At 42.7% G+C, this 22,989-nt stretch overlaps 1 protein-coding gene across 5 annotated transcripts in view; it reads right to left on the bottom strand.

The window, feature by feature from the left end:
- FAM222B (family with sequence similarity 222 member B) overlaps positions 1-22,989 on the bottom strand; it is a 35,359-nt gene that overhangs the window by 11,624 nt on the left and 746 nt on the right. The window contains exons 1-2 of one of the 5 annotated variants that reach the window (XM_080357008.1): positions 12,775-12,848; positions 9,036-9,335 (exon numbers count right to left, since the gene is read on the bottom strand). The exons of the other annotated variants lie outside the window; for them this stretch is intronic. The gene's annotated coding sequence lies outside the window, so the exon portion shown is untranslated. Of the gene's footprint in view, positions 1-9,035; positions 9,336-12,774; positions 12,849-22,989 lie in introns of those variants that run through there. 5 annotated transcript variants of the gene reach the window in all.

Genomic DNA, 22,989 nt, shown 5'->3' with positions numbered 1-22,989 from the left:
TTTCTTGCCCCAAATTATGCCCAGCAAGACGAAAAAGACAAAACAAGAATCCAGCCCCTTTTAATCAGAAGACAAAACCACTGCGAGATGCCAGAGCTTTACCTGAGTAAGCAACAGAAATACCCACAGTCAGCAAGAAAAAAAAACAGTAATCGTATTTTCCTTTTTTCCTCATTTCATCAACTTCAAAAGACTGGCAAAAACAAGACCTATTTCTCAGTGAAAAGCAGACAAACAAAATTAAGAGCCTTCACTGCAGTCAGAAAACCATCACATCACACCATTCCCGTATTCACCTGAGCACCTCCCTTTCACTCCAGTAACGTCTGATGCCATTTCTCCCCATCCCTGCACCACCGAAGGAGCTCAGCGTCTAAAACATCACTGAACCACTGGCAACTTTGTGTGCAGCCCCTAAAGAGAGAAAAGCGCTTTGTGGTGCAGCACTGCGCTCACCGTGCTCTTTGAATGAACAAGTAGCACCTCTGACAGCAAGAAACACGCAGGGTTTGCTCACCTGCTCCATCATTAACGCTTGTTGAAGCCTGAACGCGGTGACTCTTTGAGTGAGTCTCTTGCTGAAGTGCCACGGAGAGGCTCAGCGCCACAAACACAGCCATAAACAGGGTAACGGCACATTAGGAGAGGGAACGAGTGATTAAAAGTGGTCACAGCATCCAACTCAGAATAGTTGGGCTTCTGTGATAAGACAGCCGTATTTCCTTGAAGGTCAAAACATGTATTTACAGCAGCTTTAGCTCCAATACAGAGAGTAATGTTTTAGAGAGGGCTATAAAGGCAAGTTGTTCCCGCAGGCGGATAATCATTTTAGGCGATGGCAAAGGTCCATAAAAGACTGGGGTGGCAATAATCATTTTAAAGGAAATACTGGACTTAGAAAAATCATTTTAACTAAAGCATAAAATCATTCTTTTAGCTTGATTTGCAATAACCAAATTGATGCCATCTAGGTCACTGCTGAGCATTAAAAAAAGAAATTCAGACTCACATAGAAGTGCTGACCACAACTCCGTCGCTGAATTCCAGACTATAATTAAAATCCTGCTCCAATTTTTATTCTCTGTGAAATTAATCTAATTTTTCAAAACAGAGATCTCAGTATTCAGAAGCAAATGGATTTGAAATATCTTTACAAACAAGGCAATTTTTTTTTTGCTTAGAAATTAATTAGCATTTATTCCCTTTGAGATGCTCAGCACCTGACTACTACTTTCTGACCTGACTCGGAACAAGCTATCGCAGACAACTCCAACATACCACCCAGCTAAAATGAACCAAAATCCCCCGCACGGGCTGTGTTTGGGATTGAGGTGAGTATTAATGGCTGTTTCAAACCATTATGCACGGTCCCAGGTCGGCAGCGCAGGATCCTGACGCAAAACCGCATCATCCCCTCCTGCGCTCGGCTTTATTGCTTCTAATTAGTCCAGAGCAGGAGATAAACCGAACTTGGCACGTCAAGACTTCTCACCAGCAGACTTGGCTCCACGGCGGCAACTTGTGTGGGCACCAGCACCTGCAAAGCTCCCCACGGTGTTCCTGGATGGGCCGTGTGTTACTGGGGGGACTGGAATGGACGCGGTGAACTGGGAACCAAGGGGTTTTTTGACTCAGTAACACTCATCTAAACCAGTTGGCTTTGGTACCCAGCAATGGAGGGCTGCTGTACAACCTTTAAGGTTTTCAAATTGTATTTTCAACTGTTTCTGTACACTACCAAACACAGCACAACGAGCTTTGTCTTGAAAATATCTATAAAAAGATAAATTACATTCCTAGAGGAAAACAATCTCTAGATTGGACTAAATAAATAAATACCCCTCTTTGAAGTGATTTTAATCTAATCTGGCTGCAGGATATAATCTTAGAAGCACACGTACTGCAGGATGCTCTATTAAATAGTTAGCAGGTTTAGACACATGAAGCGATTTTTTTTATCTTGTAAGAATTGTTAATAATTAAACCAAAGCATGCTAAGCTTAAGAGGGATTTGCAGTGCTTGGGATTTGGGGGGTAATTGTCACATCCCCACAATGACTGTTATATTCAGCCTCACCTGCACATGAGTGGTTTTTGGTGCAGGCTGCACCGATTTTCAGAGTCAGTCCTGTCACTACAAAGGCACATGGGGTGAGACAGAAAAACCCACCTCCACATTGCCCAGGGACACCCTCTCTCTAGAGCTAAGAATCAATTCCTGTAAAATTTACCACAACATTGCCTTTCTGGACTAAAAATATATAGTATTTTCTGGCTGATATTCAAAGATTACTATTGCCTCTGCCAGACCCAGTGCTCAGGCCAGAGGAGACTTTTACCAGCTAGAGTAAAACCCAGGTGTAAAGCAACTCGGTGCTAGGAAATCTCTAACACAGCTTTATCATTATATAAACACACCACACATGCAGTTATTGCAAAGTTTTTAAATATACCAGTCTCCTAAGCTCTCAAGAGGCCTTACAGGGTAAGCGCAGAAAGGAAACACTCCCCACAAACCATCCCCGGTCCATGAAATATGGGAAACTGAGCTGGTTTAGACGACAGCGAGCTGCTGAAGTTTAAAATTGGGTTCCTGAAAGTAAACACGCATGTTTGAAATTCCACGATTAACTGTGGGCTTGTTCACAAAGCTCGGGGCTGGGAGGAAGCAGGAGCATCTACCCACACACAAAAGAAAAGCTCCAAACTATTCCAAGTTTCCAGCACCCTGGGGTCCCGTAAGCCGTGCGAGGGTTGTTAACGCTTGTGGCTGGGCTGATACGCTTCGCTACTCCTCCTTATTCACAAGGCAGCCCCATGAAATTCCCTCACTGCCAGTGGGGTTTCCAGCAACCCCCAAGTGCACGCAGCACATTCCGAGCTCAGCATATACACACACTGCAAATAAAACCAAAAACTAACTTGGGCTTGTGAAGTTTCTTCGGTACAAATGTCTGTAAGACCTTGCCAGGAAACATAATTGAATCTGGGCCAATTTTCATGCTCCAAGGGAAACCCGGTGTCTCATTTACCCCCCAGCAGGCTGCTCAAGACCAAATGAGATTCATTCCTTTTCCATCTCCCAAAGTAACCTAAAATCTAGGGCTTTCAAAAATTTGTTTGTGTCAACAGCAGATGCTGAACACTCCCCCCCCTTCAACCTCAGCATTCAATACGATTCCTTCCAGTCATTCGTAACTCGCTTGACAGTGTCTAGACTAATCCTGCAGGCTTCCTGCCTTTCTCCAGCCCTAAAATTCCCTTTTATTTTCGGGCACTTACCAGAATGGCCCTTTCCTGGGCCTGCTGAAGAGCCAGAGATAAATCTTACCATTTCCTGGAACAAAATTACCAAACTAGCTCTGTATTCATCGCCGGCCAGGATCACATCCTCCTAATGTTTTATAAATGGAAAACTGCAAAATAATGCACAGAGAGGTAGTCTTTTGAAACGGCAATAAATCACAATAACATCGAGTGTACTTGGGGATAAATAAATAGGAAGACTGAACAATAGAAAGTCGCTTTTTGTAGCAAGTGGAGCGCACCGTCAGCACCTGCCAGCACAGAACCTTTTGGCTTTTGGCATTCAGGTGGACCTTTTGTAGAGCCCTGCAACAGCTTCGATCACAATCAATTTTTGCTTCTTGCAGTTTAATTAACTATGATTTTGCTTGTAAAGCATTTCACCTTTTGGGCTGACCTTCATTTATAATGCCACTTGGGCAACAAAATTAAATAGTTCGGAGGGGAAGGCAGAGAGAATTTAAATGCACGTGGGGTGCTTGGGGAGGCACGTGCTGCAGCACAGCTCTGCTCCCCTCCCCGAGCTGGGGCAGCAATGCTCAACAAGGAATAAAACAAAGAAACATCGAGGTAGCAGCACTTAAATGGAATATTGTTCACATCACACACCTCATGCCCAAGGGTCAGCGATAAAGGCTTCCAGGTTGGCAATTCTGAACGGGATGTAGCGCAGTAAAAAAAGCCAAGGCGGGCAGGTAGCGCCATGCGTGACATGGGATTCACTCTTCGGATAAAGCGCCAGCAAGCTCAAGGTTATGATCTCGGAGTTTAAAAAGCCTTTTTTTAGGTCGGTCCCAAGAGATTATTCTAAAACACAGCACTACGCATTTGCTGAAGAGTAGAACAGTTGGCTGTAATTGTAAGATGGATTTTTACATAGCTTCTGACCTTTCATCTAATTGAGGCCTACAGAAGAAAAAAAAGAGGAAAAGCTACATGTCACTTCAGTTATTGAAATCCATCAAGCTCAGACTTTAGCCTTGGGATAATCACAGCCAAAAAATTGACTTGCAAGTAATTATCACTGCTATCTGCAATAAAAGTTAATTGGACATAATTGAACTAAAGCCCTAATCTGAATGAAGCTGTTGCTGGCAAGACGCCTGCTCCTGCCTGCACTTTGCCAACGAAACTGCCAGCAGTCAAATGGACAAATCCGAGGCTGCTCCTGCAGTCTGCAAATCACCATTTTGCAAACAGCTCGTTAGCTGGGCCAAGATAAAGCCATTAAGAGGGCCCATCCTCACCAAACACACCCTTCGACAATATGCGAACACCTCTGAGTTTCCAAAACAAGTTTCAGTTTTACTGACCTCTTAATTACATGGGCTGAAACGTAAGATTCGTGTCACGAGATGCTGGTTTCATCAGCCCCGAACGCTGCTAAAACCAGTACAAATGATGTACTTCTTGAGCACGTAAAGATACCAACTCAAAAGGTTTTCAGTGCAGATAATTTACCACCTTCATGCAGTTCAATAGCCTTTCCTGTTGCAGGACCAGCTCCTTTCATCTTCGCAGCGGAGCAGACAATTAGCTGCTTTTTGTGCTCAGCTCATGCAGGTGGCTGGGGGAAGGGAGCCTCAAACTAAATTCCTGCTGATTCGTTTATTTATATTTTGCATTTTTGTTAACTAACAGACCAGAAAGTGGTCGTCATCCCCCATACTACTTTAGAACTTCCTTCCAATTTTAATTATTAACACTCTACCCTTCAAATGAAGCATATCAAAGCACTTAACAAACATTACCGAAGCCACATAACCACTCTGAAACGGGCAAAAATTGCACACAACTCCCTTTACAGAGCCTTAAGACTTTTTGACCAGATTTATGACAGAAGACTGGTCTCCTGATGATGGGCTAGCCTGCAACAGAAGAGAACAAGGGAAGCATCCAGCTCACCACAGGTTCCTGATGTAATTTTGGATGAAGCATTTAATCACCCGATGCCACGGTTGCTCCTCGTTAAAAGGGCAGCAGCGGGTGACAGTTTTCTACCAATGGAGTATATCGTGAAGATAAATGAAAGTGCAGAGCATTCAATACCACCTTGACTTCTCATGTCAGGCTTACAAGGTCACGGTTGGGCAGTCTCCGGGGAGAACTGGACACAGACCATCTTTCCCCCTCCTCAGCACCATTTGCTCACCCCGGCTCCTCTGCATTTTCTTGGCTCAGAACAGAACTTTTTAGCTCAAGAAAGCGGCAACAGAGAACCAGTGACATCAATTCCCTTTCATGACCCAAATCAGTGGCTTATTTTACTTTGCTCAAAGCTCTCACCTCTTTTTAAGTCTATTTTTAGATTTAACTCCGTATTCTGCAACATGGCAGGAGGTGACAGACAACAGAGGCGTAAGTAGGTCCTGCCAGGTGTTGCGAGTTGCTTCCAAGGAGAAGCAAAGATGGAGAAAAGACAAGTCAGGACGATTGTAGGGCCTGGCCAAAGCTTCAAAGGAGTATTTCTGGCTGTGCTTGAAACACAGATGCTAGTGGTCAGTTGTGAGACAGACGAGATACTACCTTTACCATGGGAACATATGCAAGAAATAGGAAAATTGACCTGCCCGAAGTCAAAAGCGATTTGAATAACTTTGTATCTGCCTCCTCTGAATTTTCACTACACTAAAGCATCCTGACCTTTAATTAATTTTGCTTCTCCTTTTATATGGTTACTTGCAACTCCAAGTTTTTAATGTTGTACTGGTGGGAAATAGGGATGAAGAAAACAGTCTGGGATGTATCTTAGTTATGTTTCACAGTGCATAAATCTGCACAGTCATTTAGGAGAGCGAGCAAAGGATGCTACAGTGAAACTGCAGCAGTTAAGAGCAGAGATCAGGTACATACAGCATTGTCATCAAGATCACAACTTGCCTAGGATATCAGGCTTACATTTCTATTTCCAAAATGCAAAATAGACTCCTTACCCATCACTGTAATATTCATAGAAGATACAATTTCCTTCAACAAGATACTGGGAGGCACAAACAAACATTCCTTCCTCCAAAGCATCCACTATCCTCAGGGCAAACTAAACCCACTTTCTTCCTACATGCATCCATAATATCGCAGCAGCTACAACAAAACACAGAACAGACTTACAGCTACGAGTGTGCGTGTTTTCCCGTGAACATGACGGGATTAAGGCTGAGATGACTTCCATCCAAAGCAAACCCAGAGCAGCCCAGCAACTACCGAACTACAGGATGCTGCTCACACACACCCCGAGGGAGGCACCACGCGTTCTCACCAACAGACATTCTCCATCCTCGTACGCAACTTCCTTCTGCCTTCAAGTGATAAGAAACCAAAATACACATTGACCCCTTTCCCATCGTTTGCAGTTATAACCTCAACATCGCCAGCAAGAGCGCGCAGTGCAGCGGGGTAACGTGCAGCTTTCCTACATGTTCGATGGCTGGGAGGAGCAGGAGGTTGTAATTCTGGGGTTTACTTTGCCACAAAGGACACGCAAGAGCTGGGAGCTTCCTCATGCCACTCTGGGCCAGAATTCCTCCCTCTTGACTCTCTTGCCTTCCCAGACCTGAAAAGGAAACTTAAGTACAGCAAAGAGCTGCCCAGCCAAAGGGGAAAGGAAACATGAAATAGTTCCCTCTCCAGCGGCTGCTTCGCACAGATTGCCATTATCATTATCTTCTCTCATTCCACACTTACTCTGTAAAAGCCCAGAATTTAAGTCTTAATCGTGACTTACAGAAATCCTTGCAGCTGCACATGACAGAAGTATGACAGTTTTTCCTTCTAAAATATCGTTAGAAGTTACAGATTATGACAGTTCCCTGAGGAGGAAAGTAACTATCTTCCCCTGTTTATTACAAGCTGATTATTTTTAAAAACCTATTTTTTCAGAGCTAACTTTGAACAAATTTTACCTTTATGCAACACACAAACAACAAGCCAGACATTTGTTAGATACTGAAAAATACACTTCAAGTCCTGTTTTAAAAGTAGATGCACTTGAAAATGAGAAATATTTGCAAATAAGATGAGGCAGAATGAATTAGATTTCATACAGAACAAAAAACTGAACTCGCATATTAAGAAAAAATAAAGAGTGACTCATTTGCAGACCAGGTGTGTTGGTGGTGTGTGAACACAGGTGGGCAGGCTCACAGGGCGGATGGATTTAAGTCTGCATTGGTTATGCACGTGTACCATTTTGACCTGGACAATTATGCTAACAGTTGTTTGGTTTAGTGTTTAGCTCTCCGGATATTGAATTAAGGTCCCACCTATGGTAGAAAATTTAACAGCCTATTTGCAAAGTAAATGGAGAAATATATGGCAGATTTTTATTTTAAGATCCAAAACTGAAGATCTCAGGCTCATTGTGCACAGTGCTAGAGCTTCCTACCGGACCATGAACACATCAGCTCTTAGATCCATGTTTTACCATTTGTAAGGGCAAGATAAGACCTTCTTCTGCAGCTGGAGATATTGTGCAGCCTGCTGTAAAGATGAAAAGCATTCTAAGAACCTCAAACAGAGGCTGCAACACAAGTACAAAACAGTCACCAGCAGAAAATACAAGCCATCAGGTGAATACCAAAGAGCTGGAGCAGACACCGGGATTGCATTTTCCCATCAACCTTCAGAACGCGGTGCTGGTGTCCCATTGGTTTGTCCTGACACAGACCTAGCATCCTTATCAATCTTCCAAGAAATTCAAAGGCCATCTCATAACAATCCAACAGAAGAAAGGACAAGAAATACATTAATTGTGAGCTACTGGAAAAAGTCTCTGCTACTCTCAGCACTTTCCTGAGAAGCATCAAAACCAACCAGCTGCACGGCTGGCAGCTCAAACAGCCTCAGGGAAAGCAACATGAGTGTGCAAGATGTTTTCAAAACCTCTGCACGCCACAAGCACCAGAGATTTTTGTCTGCAGGCCTGATAAAATGCTTCAGCATGACCTCACCCGATTCCTCTAGCAGCCGCCAACAAAACACCGTTCTCCAAAGTTTACATTCACAAAAGATTTCTTTCTTCTCTTCTACTGACTACAGGTGAGCAGATTTGTGTTTGCTTTTGTGCATCCTTCCTCGTCCGCACTTGCCTTGCTCTTTAAAAGAAAACCAAACACCACCATACATACAGCAACAAATAAATTGTGCAGACAGGACGCAGAGGCAGCTGTAGCGGTACTACAGTCAGCGAGACATCCCTTCGCATGGTAAACACAACCTGGCTGCGTGGGTGAGAACGAATGCTGCTCCTGCAGCCCGTACGACTGCACCTCACCACAAACACAGCGCAAACCTGCCCGCACGGGCGCTGTGCTCCCGGAACCCTCCACAGCACGTCCTGTGCTGAAAGGCAGCACATCCCCTCTGAACACTGTGCCGGTGCCTGGTCAGGTATCTACTCGAGACAGTTACTCAGGCAATCCCTAAAGTATTGCTTGATTTTAATTTCCAACTTGTCTTTCTAACCACGGAATTGCTGCAGTCAACAAATTCAAAAGGTAAATTTTTCTACCTTCAATGAACTGCATTAGTACTGTTTATGTGATTGATAAACACTCTACAGAAGCCATAATTAATGTATTTTTTCCTTGGAAGACAAACTGAACCCTTTTGCGCTCAGACACTTAATGAAAAGCAATTTATCAACTCGCTTTGAATAGCTGAACCTGACTCCTTAATGCAGAAAGAAACGCGATTTGCTTTAAGCGCTACTATTCTGAAAAAGTAATGCGTACTGCAACATTACGAATGCCATCAGACATGGATCGGATTTTGATCAGGATGACAGCGACCACAGCGCTCATCTCGCTGAGAAACAGGGTATGATTTAGCACGGCTTAGCTGGGATCCTTTCCTCCGGAATGCCGTCAAACAGGAGATTCGCAGATGTGCTTTTCCAGGGGGAAGGTCAGTAGTGCTTTTTTTCAGGACACCAAATTCCAAATTCTCCCACGCTGGCACGGCCGGGAGCCTTCGCACCGCACGTTCATTGGGAAGCAGCATCTCAGCGTATTTCAGCTTGGACATGTGTTCAGCTGCTCACAAAGCGGACAAAAATAAAGTGCTTACAGAGTGTTTGAATGCTAATTTCTCAATTTCAGTGTTGCTTTGTATACTTGACATATGCAAAAAAAAAAAAAAGCATCTAGTAGGAAACGCTTGACATCACAGAAAATTTCATGTTGGTATTAACCGCTGGGGGGATTAATCAACGTTCAAAGCCTAAAATCTAAACTTGCATTTCTGGGAGTATAGGCTACGGATTTCCAATATAGAAACAGGTCTGTATTCCATGTGGCAGACTTAACGGAAAGATTACATATTTCCATTGCACATGTAAGTCTGTTTCCCATTCCTGCAGTGTCTTGTTCCCTTCCATTTGTCTTTTGATGCAGATAAAAGCCAATGCAGATTGCAACTGCTGATACAGAGAAAGGTGCAAGACACAGTGTGCCTTTGGACTAAGGAAAAAAAAAGGACTCGGGTCCGGACTGCTAGAGCGTGTCAAGAGATTGTCTTTGAAACTAGAAAACTAGAAATGAAAGCGCTGCGTTTTTATTTGATTTGATCAAAGCAACTGGAGGGGAGGGGGAGAAATCACATCCTACAGAGGCAGGCTAAAATTTAACTACTTCACACATAATGTGGGACCAGCTGATCCCATACAGACATAAATAAAGAGAGAAAACAAAGAGGTAAAGTCACTCTCGCTTTGAATACGTTGCTTCCACAGATCGTGGCGCTTCAGGGTCTGCCGAGGAGCAACAGGAACCCATTTCAAAGCCATAGGAAGCACGTACCCAGCACTCTCGCCATGGGCACATTTTCAGTCTCCGGTGAAGAGCAAAGGAGAAGAGCAAATTGGAGAAAACATGCTCCAAATGTAAAGGCTATTTGAATGAACAACCTGTGTGACACTGCTCCACCGATCCGACTGCGGGACACTGGCGAACCGTGGCAATCTTCCGGAGGAGGGCTTTGTACTGCCAGCTGCAAAGGGACAAGACCGTAATTCTCCTTGAGCGGAGCATCCACTCCGGTACGGGCTCAGAATCGGGAGAATGAGGCTTTGCCGAACTACAAATCACAGCACAGATCCCAAAGAAACAGATACCTCTAGCTGCCATGCTCCCTAACAGAAAGGATTTTAAACATCTGCTGGATAGGCTGTGTGCTCGTGGAAATTTCTATCGGCAGAGGGTGAACCATTTAGATCACCTCCGGGCTGAAATGATCTAGGTCTTTGCCTTTCACTAAAAATTCATCAGAAGTCATTTTAACAAGTGCAGTAGACAACAGTCTTGTAGAGGAGATCAAAAAGCTCTCCAGATGTTTATTTTAAATGAAATTCAGAAGCCAGTATAAACCAGATTTTAAACACTGAATAATCCTTATCAAATTTGCATGAGAAAAACAGGAAGAGGGTTTCATCCTGCCACTCTGAAACTCTCCAGGAACATGCAGGGTTGGATTTTGTTCCTAGACTCTTCAGATAAGAATTCAAAATATGAACAGCCCCACGCTGCAATCTGAATGTTTGTCCTTTGCGTTATATGCTTTGATGGACGCTCAACACATACATATGGGGGCATCCTGTGTGAAGGAAGCCTTTGACCTTCCTCATCAAGATTATTCAAAATTATGGACTCAAACGTGTCTAAAACTGTCAGTACTAAATCTTGAACTTCTCGTCTTGCTGCTTCATTGAATGCCTCCTGATTGTGCAAAAGCAGAATGTTCAGACGTCAATCTAAGTAGCTTGGGTGTTATGCTGACAATGTCTCTGGAGAGAGGAAGAGAAGAGAGGACAGATTTCCAATAGCTCAGACGCTTCTCTGTAAGGAAAGCTGCTACACAGCAAGAGAGATAAATAAAGAGGGAAAGTAACGTGCTAGAGAACTTTTACCAAGGTGACATCAGGATGCTGAACACCACCCATCTGCAGGGCAAGATTGAGATGCCTGTTCCACTACACATATCCACCCGCTTGCTGGCAACAGCCCTCCTTAAACCGAACCAGTTCTAACCATGAAAGATGGACATTGGGAAGACTATATGTGCTAAGGCGATATTTGCTAACAAATACAAAAGGAAAACCAACAGAACCAGTCCTGGATGGGTGCCTTCTGCAGCAAAACACAGCCCCGTGGTGCGCACAGAGCCCCTGAACAACTTGGGAACGGGCAACACCGGCTATCCCAGTCTGAAGGTGGACGACTCTGCTCTACCAACGCTGGCAGCTCCTCGCTTGCAGCTGAGAGGAGATTCTGGACCCATTTGGACCAAATCAGAACTGGGATCCTATGAGGAGCAGGAGCTTTTATGACTCTGCTGCTATCTGGGGTCACCTGCACATTGCAGTTCCTCATGGCTTTGAAATCAGGGCTGTGGACATGTGTCAGGTCACTGCGGACAGACCGTGACACGAAGAAAAAGCCCTGCCCCCAAAATATTATATCGGTTACTGCTGCGCCCTTAACAAGAGCATTTCTTGCCCGTTTCAGCGATCTGAAAGACACGCTGGGCAAAATTTCAAGCTATGACAAAGTGATCTTATCACTTCTGTGCTGTTCTTGCTACACAAGCCCCTGATTCAGCAGCATGTAATAAAATCTTCATTTGCATGAAAAGCACTGGCTGATCACAAAGTCTTCTGTTCGACAGTCCTCTTCCCATCTACAGCGTAAAGATGCCAGCACCGCCGTCATTTTGCTGGTGACTAAGGTGGAATATTTGATTTATGCTTTATTTGGAGAAGCTCTACACATTTCAATACAATCTTTTCCTAAAATCGTAACAGTATTTTGGGATAACACAAAAGCTGCACACATCCAAACTATGCAAGCGCTGCAAAGTTCACATATTACACTTTCACCTGCACTTTTAATAACTGTGCCACCTGAGGGACATTTTGTATCAGCACAAGGTGACCATAAACAGTTCTAGAATGTCTTTCGCACTCAAGAAGTCCAGTTTTTTCCAGTTTGCATTTACAGTGTTCAGTGTCACAACATATAGTGTTCACAGGATATATTTCAAACGAAAGGAAGGTGTAGCCATGCAAAGAACAATGCTCTGCCTGAAACAAGATTAATTGCTGTCATGGGAAACCAATAAAAACAAGTATCCTGTTATCTTTCTTTACAAAGAAACTGTTAAAGCTTAACTATGGTAGGAAACTTTCTCCTTTAGACTAAATCATGAGCCTAATGTATGTGGGTGACACACATACCCCGACATATGCAGTTATGGCTGTCTCCTGATGCTGTGGGAGAAAGCCCATGTCAGGGGCAGGTTGGAGCCTTCATACGACCAGCCCGTGCCCTCTCCTGATGCGAGAGATCTCACCCAGCCCAGCCGCAGCGCCCTGACAGATAACACCACCTCCCACTTTCAGTCAAAATTAATTACGTCCCACCTATGTACCCCAAAATCACACTAGGCTCTGAGCAAACTCAGTCAAAACAGAAATACCTTTCATCACGTCAGCAGCGCGGTCCCCATTTAGAAACCTTTTCTTTCATGTTCATCCAGTGCCAGAACGTTATGATGTACGCTGAGTTGATCCAGGAACGGTGCTAATGATGCTGCTGCCTCCCATTTCTCACCGAACATCTAACTTAGCGCATGGCCACGCAGTGACAGTCCTGAGACAATAGACATTTTAAAGTGGGCAGCTCAGCAACACATGTACGCTGAATTTTTGCAAAAGCTATTCTAAGCTGCTTTGCTAGCAATTTCTGGCCAGTACAGTTTGAAAGCACACAGTTCTGGCCCGCACAAAGAGCAGACCTGTAAATGACATCTTGAGGATTAAGCTGATTGAGATGCAATTTGCCTAGCAACCATTCATTAAGCAGAGTTCAGAAACAGGCCAGCAATCTATTCCACCTCCTTATCTGAGCAGTAAACAGATAACAGTCTCTACTGTGTCCTCTACCCTCTGGTTCAGACACATAGTAAACAGATTTTTCAGAAGTTTAAACTCCTACGGTAAATCTTGGAGAACAATCCTACTCTCCAAACACGAGGGATTCGGTTCCACCAAGTGCCTTACAAACATGAAACGGCTCTAGAACGAGGGTGATGAAATCAAATTGCGAATGCAGTTGCAGTTCCCGTGCCTGCAATATTTTCACACATCTAGCACTAAAAGCCCATCCTAGTCATTAAAAAAACCCAACCTTAATCACATAAGCATTTGGCATTGCTATTCTGATCACTAAAAAAACTCAATAAAAATCTTATTCCCTTCCTTCATCTTCTGGAAGGAATCGATTGGCACTTCCAAAGTCTTTGATAGAGGTTCCTCCCTTCAGAGAAGAAAACAAAAGTCACGTCCTCCCTCCCATTAAGCATTTTTTCCTCATAAAATAAGCAAGAAAACGTAAATGCCATCAATGAAAATCAAACCAGCTATTTGAGCCTGAAGAATTTAGCTGAAAAGATTAAGTGAAATCATGATTTTGCATAACCGTTTCCCTGCAAGAAATGTCTGATAATATCCCATTCTGCTCCAAAACTGAACAACAAAGATTAGCACGGACATATTTAAGACTATATACCTGAACAGTTCTCCTTTGGTGTACAGCTCTTCTGGGAAATCACTGTGACATACAGCATGCTATTACAATTAAATATGCAAGAAAGAAGAATTAAACTGACTATGAATAATTAATACTCTATAAGACTATTTCATAAGGAAAGTCTGGCTGAATATTCCCACAGATGAGATATACCTAAACACAAAGCACATCAGAGCTGGTTGCTTTACTTTTATGACGGAGTCTAAAAGAGTGAGTAACTTTATGGCTGCTACTCAATCCAAGGGAAGGTGCTAGTTATCCGTGTCTCCCTTCTGCTTGCTGCCCATCAAGCTCCAGAAAAGCTGGGAGAAATTCAAGTGTTGCAATAGCTGCTGCAGTGCTCATCTACGTCTCGGAGGCAACAGGCTTCCCAAACACTTCCCATTAAAAAGCATAAAGCAATTATCTGACTTCCTAGCAGAGAGAATAAAGCAAATATGATGCAACAATTGACTTACATGATAAGATCGGGCTAAGGTTGTGAGAAAAAACAATTAAAAAGGTTTGCAAGAGCTAAGGAATGCAGCTTACTTTCTTAACGAGAAAGATAGCATCAACTCACAGAGCAGACCTTCCTGTTTCAGGTTTACTGTTTCAGAGGCTACAGAGCATCAACTGTAGCAAAGCCACAGTTGGGTGGCTGGGTACAAACTCTCCATCTCCAGCACAACTCTCCTTTATTAGCTCCTAGTGAAAATGGCAATTAAAAATATGCTTGTTTGTTTTCACCCATAGAGACTTTAAATTGCTGAAATGAATATTTGCTGAAATCCTTATACAATTGGTATTCAAGTGCTGGCATTCTCCAGCAGACCCCGGTCAGGTCAGCTCTGTGCTGATCACCACACACCACACTTGTTGCACACATTTAGCTGGAAATCCCCAGTTTATCCAAGCAGCACGGTGGACAAACACCCCGCTGCAGAGCGCTACTTTTGGAGATACGCATTCGAAATGCAACCGACATTTGTGATTGCTGAAGTGGAACAGGGCGCCACCACTGTATTTGCTGAAGGTGTCACCCCCACAAAGATGTGTCCCCCAGCTCAAAGCCCCACGCTGCTCCAGCTGTTGGCTCCGCCACGAGGGTCTCACTCCTGCAGGATCCAACGTTCTCCTTCTCCAGAGCAAACACAAACTGGGGCTATTTCTGCGCAAGGCAAAGTCATGTTAGAAGTATGCTGGCTTAATATTAATTTTCTATTAAAAATTAATAGGATTAAATGAAGCTCGTGAGCCGGCAGGCACTAAGACAGTTATTTTGCTGACACACGCATTGCCCGGAGGAGCGGGATGCAAAGGGCCGGCTGCAGCATTTCTGTGGGATGGTGGGCACAGGGTCCACGTGCGGGCCAGGAGAGATGGTGAGGGGCTCTTCCCCCTGGCCAGAAACTAATGGAGAAGGTGGAGCCCCTAAAGAGGTCACCCTGGTGAAAACCCCAGTGTCTTCTCACTGGAGATCCAGCCTTCTGGGCGCTGGCTCTGATCCTCACCCATTGCCCGTGTGCCCCTTTCTTGCTGCCAGAATTAATCCCCTCGCCAATGAGCATCACACAAACACTCAGAGTTTACATAAGCCAAGTTTAACCTTCAGTCCCTATTAATGTTAACAGAATAGAAAAAAATTAACCACGACACAACAAAAGAAGTCTGTATCTGCATTTCCAATTATACAACGAAACACACCACGTGGCAATATTTCCAAGCACCTTGCTGGGAATAAAACAGCCGATGGACTACGGCTTCCATTTCGAGCAGTGGATGCAAGAGCCACCGGCATTGAGGTTGTCAGCGTTAAGGGATGAGGATGTGAGAACTAAGGAAAATAAAGTGACATAAGTCATCAACGATAACAAAAATGTTAATAATTAGAACAGTCACCTTAAGAATTTAAAATTTTATGATCTCTCCTACTTTTTTAATGCTTTAGCCTACTTTTTCCAACCTAATTTGCATGATCAAAATAGGCCTCCTGCCAGGAAGCATTAAAATGGCAGCCCCCCATTGAGACAAAACTCCCTTCACCATACGAGACTGAAGGACTAATAACTATTCCTAAAAACATTTTAAATCCATTAACGTTGTTTAGTAAACATTTATTTAGAATGAGTGCAGCTATCAGGATTTTCTTTATCACACCCTACTAAAGCATTTTCTAAAAGCCTTTGATGGAGGAGCAGGTACCGCACAAACACTTGTACCATCTCCAACCCTCGTGCTCCTGCTCTGCACCACTCTTAATGTTTTTCCACCCAAAACGATCAAAGCGTTCTCCAATATCAACCAGACAATTCCCAACAGCTTTTTGGAGTTCCGGGCTGGAAACACCCCACCATAGAACAGCCAGACTGGAGTACAACAACCCCAATGACCTCTATACCTGGCAATTAATTCTATCTGCTGAAAAAAAAAAACCAGGCTAGTACAATAGTAATATAAATCCCAATATTACCGATGTACTGAAGATTCAGATTCTGGTACAAATATATGGTGCTTTATACCAATTTATCTGAGCTATGTGTTATCCTTTCAGTGCCATCTGCACAAAACCAGAGCTTTATCTAAGCTTTGGAAACTAAAATAAATCATTTTCTCCGTATCTGTAATCTTGTCGGAGACAGACACCACAAACCCGAGAGCTGGCTAGTGCAGGCTTGTCTAGTTAGAAATAAAATTACATCCACATCAATATGATTTATTTTTAATAAAAAATAAGGCAAAACAGACCCTGAATATCAAAATAGTTTCAGCCGGCACCCACCCAGCCCACAGAAAGACATAATATAGGGTGTTAAATTGTCAAAACAAACCTGGGATTGGCACTGTCATTCCTACTAATAAGAAACGCCACAATCAAGAGATACATTTTAATTGCCACACAGAATTAGAAGTGCCTGCTCATTCTGATAGTCGAAACTCAACTAATCTAAATGCTGATCCCCCAAGACAGCCCACGATTTGGGAAACGTGAGTCCCACAAGACTCCTTGTTTCTACCTTTGGAAGTCACCAAATGTGAATAAACATATTACCTTCCTCAAAAGCATCGCAAACAAGAGAAATTAATTTCTTCTGGTTGAATACATTCTCCAACCAGCAGCCGTGGCTAAAGGTTCATACAGGATCACTGAAAACACCAAAACGGGTTTATTTTCTTATACAGAGTGACTTTTAAAATCTGAACTCACTGCTGTGAGAGTGCAATGGATTTTATTTGGCAAGTCAAGCCATCCAAAGCACAGATTATAAAAAATAAACACTAAACATTTTTAGATCTAACTTCACTCTACAGACTGCATTTTATGCGCTTTCACTGGAAATGTTACATCAGAATAAAATCAGATTTAATTGGCTCTTAAATAACTGAACAGCCACTTTAATTTTATTTCAATGGCAATAATTCGTAAATCAAGCAGCTGAAATTCTAGCACAGAATGACAAGTAAATAGAGCAGAATACACTGAAGCAGAGTACGAATGCCACGCGGTGAAAGGTGATTTTTCTTAAACCGCGTGCGTCACCATTTTATGGACACGGCAAAGCGACCGCCGCATAAATACTTAGAGCTAAAATCTGTCGGCCCTGGGATGCTCCACAGTTTATCAGCAATACCTGCTCGACAAAGGCCAAGGGTTGGGATGGTCCTTGCCCAGCTGGAAGTGCATGGAGAATGGCTGGGATTTTAACCACGATGCAATTTCCCTCACACACACTAGATGGAAGTATGCAAAATCTTAATTCTTTCCTGCCTCAACTTCAATTTAAGTGGTTGAAAACATTACGTTGGACTGTCACATTTTGAGTTGTCACGCTTTTGGTTCTTCATCAGCAACTTCACTCATTGGTAATCTGTAATTAAGAAGACGACCTGAGATATTTAACTAAGCTGCGTTGGAAATGAATAGTAAACAGGAGAGAATTTACATCAGAAATATTAAGTGTATTATCCAGGTTAATTTCTAAACTACATGCATTCCATTTCAACAGTATTTAAACAATAGTCACTAATGAGATCCTTCAGAGAAACTGAAGTCACATTTTTGAAACATTAAGATGATTTTAACAAAATAACAATTATAAAAAAAACCCACCTGTCAATGAATAGAAACAGGGACTAGAAAAAGTATAAAAGGCTTCATAAATGCTCTTACAGTTTTGACTGGAAAACCCCCCAAATTTCTAGAAAGTACTGGGAGAAGTATAGGGAGGAAGAGTCACCTGAAGTCTCGCAGGACAAGCTAAACACAAATCAGAGCAGCAAAACTGAATGGGATTAAATTACACACAAATTCTGGAAACAATCTTGAAAGCAACTTGTTCCAGAACAAGCCATTTCTAAATCTAAACACTCAAGAGTTCACAGGCAGGAAAACTAAAAATCAGGCGATGGTGTGAGCAGGAAAAAGGCGTTGGAAGGGCTGTTTTCCCTTTCCTGCTCTGCCCTTGTCACGTATTGATTTTCCTCCACGCTCATTCACAAATGCTGAGCATAGTTGCGAACAATCTGAAGTCAAAGGATGCATGAATTAACAGCTCTAGGAACACATTCCCCTTTCGAGGCAAAAGCTGAGAGCTTTTCTGTAGCTGAGGAAAGCGAACCAACCTAGAATCAGAACAGACTGATGCGCTGGAAGAGAAGGGCAACCAAATATCTCATTTTCCCATTCACAACAAAGCCAAAGCGCGTGACGTTCCTTTAGCTCAGAAGACAAAAAATAAGGAAAAGGATGAATGAAAAGCAAATGCTGAAGAAGAATAAAGCAGGCATGAAGAGCTCCCCTTTCCAGATGTTAAAAAGTCTGCTTTTTCCAATCCAAATTTTAAAAAAAGATTAGCACAGGAGGAAGTTTACTTTGGAGAGCGGGAGCATCTGTGTATTTTTTTTTTTAAAAGGTTCATACAATGCTATTTCTATCCAACAGAATTTAAACTATATATACACATGGTATTGGGTCAAGAGAGCAATAATGCGACGTTTCTCAAAGCGTTCAGCGTGCAGAAACTGCCTACGGAGAGGAACAAGGCACAGGAAAGGGCAAGTCCTCAGGTTTAACAACGCGCCGGCAAGACGGAGAGAGCAGGATACGGCAAAGGATACGCGGGGGTCAGGAAATGAAAAATAAAGTCTACAGCACTGAACTCTTGCCTTATGCAATACTTGATCAAGTAAAAACAGACATGACTTTTTTTGTCCACTGCCCTATAGCAACAAGTAATTTTTCTCCGCCAGGTCCACCATATATGAAGAAATCACCTGGGAAGGCTGCGTGTGGCCACCACCTTGGCTGCGAAGGAGATTGCCCAAGTACAAGAAATGATAGAAAACAATTGGATGGCAGATCCATAGCGAGCAGCAAAGCACGTCGTTTCACCTATTTCCATCCTCTCTCACGTGGTTCCCAAATTAGAAACAATCAGAATCCTGCTGGAAACAATATACGGCACCTTAATTGGGTTGGTGGCGCTACAGACGTCAGCAGTGTATCATTTGGTGGATCATTTTTTGACTTTTAAAAAAAATACTAAAAATAGCTTCACTTTCATGGTTCACCTTTTCTACATTACTACAGACATCGTAAGAAATCAAAAAACCTCGCTCATCGCACACCAAAGATGCCACAGAGCCCGCTGCTGCTGGAGGCTGGATCCGCCACCTAATCCAACAGAATTTTACTTAAAAGTTTGTCTCAGATGTGTTGCGTTTACAGAAAACCTGTTTTCTAACACATTTCCCTATAGCACACCCACCACTGCATCTATTCAAAAGCCTGGAGCAGTTCAGTTATCTCTAAATACATCAATTATCCAGATGTTCAGCTCAACTGCTCCACACACAACACCGTCCAGACTCAGCATCACTGCACAGGACTTCAAAACTTGTATCAAGAACCCCAGTTTTTCATCCCAGCACACCCCTAGTACTACACACCGCTATTCGGTACCACAGCCAGACTGCAGCCAAACTACATTATTGTGAAATTACTTCAGTAACAAAATGTCACTGTTTTCCTCATGATCCCTAGACACTTGGACTAATCTTAAAACACAGTATAAACAAGTTAAGCAATGGGAATACATCAACTATGCTTAATTCCTGAGCACGACGGGAGAATAATTAGAGCAACAACACACCAAATACAAAATGAGCAGGGAGGCATGAAGAGACACCCAGGCAGAACGTACCAAAATAAGGAAAAGGGGTCTATAGGGTCTGTGAAGATGAATCAGCCATGAGCCACAGTCACTGTCAGTTTTTCAAGTGCCTATTTAAATTAAATTACTAAAAACATGTAAACTGTCAGACAAGGAACACACCGGTCTCTGTCAACTCCAGGTGTAGGCAAGACCTAGGCCAGGCTAGGCCTATTTGGAACAGTAAGCTTAGCTTATGAGGAACACAACCCATTTGGGCAAAGTGAAAACCAACTTTTCGGATGTCAGTTAGCAGAACGTCTTTTCAGGAGCTTTGTTCCTCAGAAGCTGAATCAGTATTTGTAAAGCAGTGTTTTTTAGAATGAAAAAAGATGAATAGTGTGACAAACTCATTTTAGCATTCAGATTCAAATTAATGATCTGCTATCAAAAGAAAAATCGCTCAAAGATTGTGATGCTTAAGATTTTAATACGAGTCACAAAATGCAATGGGAAAATGAGAACAGGGCATGCCACACAAGGAATAGAAGTTGAAATTATTCACTTAACTTCCCAGTTTGAAAACGTTTAAAATGCTGAAAACTAAAAGCAGAGGGGTAATACCCTCCCTTACAGATGCACAAAACCGTGAAACTTTTACTCATCTTGAGGAGCATCTTACCCCATAAACAGCCTCAGAGGAGTCAGCAGGCCCTGGTGAGTCTACAACGCGATGGAGTGACCTGTTACTTGACTGCTGGGTGTAGCATTTCAGTGAACTACATGTTCTTAGAGCAATTATTTAAAATTTCTGACCATCCCTTAAATAAATCAAGTCAGGCTGGTGCATTTAGTAATTCCATAAATCCCAGAATTCTGGAAGTTAGCGAGCTTTAGAGAAATACAGAATGGACATTACTTCATCTCTCATCTTCATAAATCAGTAGCTCACTATTACCCCACTGAAGATGAACAAGCCAGCAATCTATAGGATACAAAATGCTTTTGCAATGGAGGCTTTGGGATGGGGAAAGTCAGGGCAAAACCACAGAAGAGAAAAGATAAATGGACAAACCATGGTGAAAAGTATTGCCCTGGGGAAAGTTTATATCCCACATCCAGGAATTTCAGCAAGTGAAGGTGAAGATCCACCAGCCTGTGTTTCTGGGAAATACAGACACTTCCATCCTTGACAAAATCCTTACTTGTCCCTTGATCCGGTAACACTTCCCAGAAACAAACGTAAATATAAAAGATTATGTATCAGAGGACAACTTGAAACAAATACAAATAAGACTTAAATGAAGGCAAATATCCAAGTTACAGAGAACATAAGGGTTCCTTAATTTTACATTTGGAGAAAAAAACAATACTATATGGACATTCTCCAACATTTTTTAATGCTATTAACAGAAATAGTACCCCAGGCTGTGCTCAAGCAGAAAAAAAGTGTGAAACTGTTTGCAATGTGAAGTGAAACGGGGATCAAAAATACCATCTTATTAGATGGTATTTATTTGGTGCTAAGCGCTCTGTTTATTCAATTGAGAAGCTCACAAGATGACTGAAGGGTAACCGCAAATAAGGTCACTACTTAATGTCACCATCAAAGCTGATCCTTAACAGAATTTAAGCACTTGCCTTTTCTTTTATCTCAGCACAAAATGAGATTTTTTTTCTTTTCTTTCTTTTTACGCTTCAAAAGCCATGTAAGGTAACAAAATATACGCCAAGCATGAAGGAACAGAGAGCACGCCAGCATCTTTCAGCAATCATCTTTCCCTTGTCATCCATTATGTCAGATTTATCTATTTTTGCTTAATTCTTTTTCCAGCAATACGCATCCTTCCTCTCTCTAGACTATCAGGCTGGCTGGGCTTTAACTCAATATGCCTTCTTAAAATAGTTGAGAAATATTGAAAATATTTGAAGTGATGCTTGTAAATTACAGCCTATTCATCAATCCATCTTCGAGCCCCAGTCTGACCCGTGACTTGCCCTGAGAAGGGTCAATCTCTGATCTCTTCACCTCAGAAATCCTACATTGCAGTGTAAATATGATTTTAAAAATTAACAGCCTTTCTTTTATGGAAGCATTTTCCCTGAAAGCTTAAATCCTGTATTTATTTCAAATCTTACCCTCTGTTTGTTCTGACATACACTTGCTTTTGACCCAAACCTTCCTCTAGTAAAAATGACTGGTCAGTTAATTCGCTGCTGTTTGCTTTGTGTTGTCGCTGCCTCTATTTTATTTTCCAGAGTTTTCAGTAGCTCTGGGCAGGCTTTACAGGACACCAGACCCACCTGCACGTTCTCCTTGCACCCTTCACTCCCCAGGCTGCTCTTCAGCTCCAGCATCTAAAATGCTTCAACAGTGTCTTTCCCCACTGCTTTATGTATTTACTTAAACAGACTCTAACAAGCTGAAATTCTTCAAGTGGGGAAAAAAATACAGAAATACACACATTGAAAGGCAAAAGCAGCTATCATCACTATATTCCCTTACTGCCTACGTAGCAGCGATCACAGAATTTTCTCAGCCAGCTGCTGAATCAGACGAAGTTTCTACAGCGCACACACACAAAATCACGGAGCCTGACACGTCCAGCAGGATTTATTCAGCCACAAAGTCATCGCTGTTGCTCCGGCACAAATGACATCACTCGGGAACCCAACCTCATGTCCTGAGGACAACAAAGAAGTGGGTTTGTACAATAAAAAGGTAGAAGTATTGTCGTAAAAAGTTTTCCAATTAAACTTGGGTTTTCTGGAGACGTCGTGTTTACAAAAAAGAAAGAATTGGGGCTATTATAAGAAGTGAGTGCGATGAATTGTTACTGGACTAACTGACCTGCATCTGCAATTTATTCTAAAACTTGTAGCGAGCAATGAGAGGCGATACCAAGAGAAGGGTAAAACGTGTCCGTCAGCCCTCGCAGGTGCTGCTCTGGGAAGCTCTTACGCTGCAGAAC

The sequence above is a fragment of the Nesoenas mayeri genome (genome assembly GCF_963082525.1).
Source record: "Nesoenas mayeri genome assembly, chromosome: 20".
Classification (NCBI taxonomy): Eukaryota; Metazoa; Chordata; class Aves; order Columbiformes; family Columbidae; genus Nesoenas; species Nesoenas mayeri.
The sequence above is the reverse complement of the archived record's forward strand: the minus strand, read 5'-3'. Positions and strand labels throughout refer to the sequence as shown.